Here is a 3,768-nt window from a genome sequence, read left to right as displayed (position 1 = left end):
TACCAATCTCTTGTCTTATGACTGAATGTAGCAATGTCCTTACATAAACTGATATAAGAAGTTTCTGTTATAAACACTACAATAAATTTATGTCTTTATATAAACAGATACAATAATATTTCTGAAGTCAGTGTGCTGTGAAAAGATATAACAAAAAGAGTACTAAAGGATTTACACTCATGTATTTCAGGTTGTCTTCGTGACCAAAAAATATGTTTATTTTAGTTATGCAGGATCAGTTATAACAGTATTATGTCAGTCAAGGAGAACGGAAAGGCTAGACTTGGAAACGATTGGTTTCCAAAAGTATAATTCAGTATTCGTAAGTACACTGTACTTGAGAATGAGAAAATGGTACGGAAAAATTATGCTCGATCAACTGTGACTACACTTAAGGCAGAAGAGCAAGCTGATGGACGTAACTGTAATGAGAGTGGCTGGAGGTATATAAGATCATTAATTGGTTGAAAACTGGAGGTATATATGATCATTATCTAGTTGAAAGAAATGTGGACACAATTTGAACTGGAGATTAAAGGTTGAAAATAAGGTTGTACAGTATCATCAAAACGAGAGGTTTGATGATGAGGTAAGTTTAACTTATAATATGCTGGATAACTAATGGACTCAAGCTAAATATACTGAAGTGTAAGTGTACAGTTTTCAAAGGATGAGATCACCGATTCAGCGCGGAGTGCTTGTGTGTTTAGGAGGGAAGGAAGTATTAATAAATGCAGGTAACTGGTGGGACGATGAACTTAGACTATAATTAAAGGGGAAAATTACATTATCTGAAAAGCATTTGCAGACATGGTTTTGCAGCAGCCTGCAAGAACAAAGTGGGTGGAGAAAAACCGAGATATAAAATTTGAGGGTAAACATGAAAAAATCATTTAGGACACTGCATTATTATTTCAGTGCTTCCAAAGGCTTTGTCCTTGAATGAGGTGAATGTTGGAACGCAGCAACGATCAAGAAGTTGGACAGAATTAGGAGGGAAATAAAGTAAATGCATAAATAATTCAGGTGGAGAAAGTCCCTCTACAAATGCCGAGAGAAAGGGAAATAGGTCTTAAATGCTATCTCAACGAAATCAAGTCCTGTGTCAGAGTGAGTCGAGAAAAAGTCCGGTTATTCAGGCTTTCTGGGGTTGATCCTGTGCCAAATGGTAAGAAGGTATTCCAAAATGGTTAATCAGGTTACCTGGCTTAGCATTTTGTCCGTAAACTACAACCAGCTTGTAAGGCTTATTCCTAGTGTCACATTACTTAAAATTTTTCCTTCCCAAAATATGTCTAAATATACACAGACATAACTCGACCACCTCTTACGACACTTCGAAGAGAACACTACGTTTCAGCTTGTCACTCACCTTTCTTCCACTGTTCATCAGTTTACAGAGCTCTTTGGAAAATGGGGTCACTTCTCATAGGGATGCTTGTTTAATATCTGTTAATTATGTCTGTCAATTCCTCTTAAGTTTATAGCCTCACTGTTGATGACACTCGATCTATATCGCCATCAACTACGAGACCAATAGTGCATCGTCATCTTGTTGCATCCTGAACAATTTGTTCTCTGTCTTAACGAGCCCACTAAATTCTCTTTGTCATCCTCATCTTCCTGGAATAAAGTACATATCGAGCCACCATTCCTACCATGAACTTTGTGGGGACAAACTCTGGAACAAAGAGGAAGGAATTCACTTAAATTTCTGGATAACACCTTCATCTTTGGCCTGATTTGAAGAGGACACATTTGCAAAAATGATCGCCATTTGCTAGATCACTGGCCAGAGGGTGAACTTGAAGGTTGTCCAGTAAGAAAATCTTGAAGTCTACAGAGACCTTCCTTGTGGAGGTTAGAGTTAAGGATTCTGCGGTCGTCAGGTGCTCCCAATGCACACTGTGACATGGGCAAAATTCCCAAATTTTCCAGTGCCCTCAGGTCCTTAAATTTTCCCCCATGTTCAAGTATGAGCTGCATAAACATCTCGCTGAAATGTTCAACACCTTCAGCAGACATTTTATATAGTTGTCTCAGGCCATGACGGGTCTTCAGATTTCTCAACCACCAAACCAGGACGACATCGAGCTATTAGTCCTAAATTTTTTATGTGAAATTTTCGCTTCCTCAGTGATGAGTACTTGAATCAGCTTCCATTGCAATGTCCAGGGAGCTACTCCATTTCCAATTTGTCCAGCCATGCTTGCATTGTTTTTGTCTTCCCTTTTGGTTTGCTGCTGAGATTCCTTTAGTCTTCCATTAACACCTTCCCTTCCATATCAGCTAGAGATCCTATCATCAATTCATTCTTCTTCAGGCTAGGCAGTACCTCAGTAGGTGACTCTTTACTCCATCAGAATGCCTTCCAATAGTGGAGGCCAATTTGGTACACAAGTCTAACAGGAATCTCACAAGATAGATAGTTTCCTGACAGCATGAAATTCCATCTCACCATGACGGTAAATAATACAAAAACCTACCACTCAGTATAGTCAATTTAAATGCTTGGTGTCACTGTATTTTCTAACAAGATTTGATATAGTGACACATACATTTCATACTTTATGGTGTATGTCTACCTCACGTACAGGACAGCCTTAAGTATCGTGGGAGCAGCCATGTCTCCATCCCATGATGTCACCTACCCAAGTTGTCAAGCTAGAATCTTCTTGAAAGCCAATGGAATTGAACAGGCCACAGCGGGCTAAAATCTTCATTCCGAACAAACTAGAATTAGAATTGAAATTACATTAGAAAGGGGACTGTTCCTCAAATCTATTGAATAATGTTTCCCAAACAATTGGTTAGCAAATTGTTGGACTTGTTACCATATTATATTATACTAAATGTGAAGGACAGAAGATGCGAAAGAACCAAATTATGCTGTTGTGTTAGTACACAGATGATAAAGATGACTGTAAGGCTAACAGAGGCATAACACAAGTGTCTATCATAAAAGCAAAGTATGTTACAATTTATGGGATCTGTATGTTACAATTTACGGGAAAGTGACTGGTTTGGTGTCAAAGTGGGACTAAGATGAGGGTGTCTTTTGTATCAAAGGCTGCTTGCTTTGAGGGATTTGAAGACTGGACATGAATGGATGATGGAATAGTTGATGTTTGCAGATGATACATGACTGATTGGGAATAGTAGGAATAAATTGCAGAAACTAGAAGAGTTGAAAGTGTTTGCAAGAGGAAGGTCATGAGGATAAATGGAAACCAGGAAACTGAAGTAACAAGTACAGATGTGGGTGTTGGACTAACGGAAGAGTAAATTCATACAGGTAATGTATTTAGGTGTACATGTATCGTACAGGGATTTTGGAGTAAAATGACGCTGATGACGGTGGAACTTGAGAAAATCAAAGAGTCGAGAATACGAAAATTAAGGAAGGCAGCTGGGTGTGGGTAAAAAATTGAAAGAATACAGTCTTCAGAAGCAATAATTGGAACTACAAAGATATTAAAAAGTTGACGCAGGTGAGATGAACTGTTTGCACAGTGCCTGTCGATTAAGAACTAAATAGTCATAAGATGTGGAAATGTGAAGACCTTCCGCGAAGGCTAACATATGTAAAAACATGATTTATAAAACAAGGGGTCTTTTAGATGATGGGTCTTTTGTGTAAGTCTCATAAGGTTAAAAGATAAACATAGATAATGCATATAAGAAAATGAATTACCAGGAACAACCCTTCCAATTTATTCTGGCGAGAACATCTGCATTCTTTCAGGTACTAATAATTTGAGTGCTGTG

Source organism: Macrobrachium rosenbergii, chromosome 35 (genome assembly GCF_040412425.1).
Source record: "Macrobrachium rosenbergii isolate ZJJX-2024 chromosome 35, ASM4041242v1, whole genome shotgun sequence".
Classification (NCBI taxonomy): domain Eukaryota; kingdom Metazoa; phylum Arthropoda; class Malacostraca; order Decapoda; family Palaemonidae; genus Macrobrachium; species Macrobrachium rosenbergii.
This window is presented reverse-complemented; position numbering follows the sequence as displayed.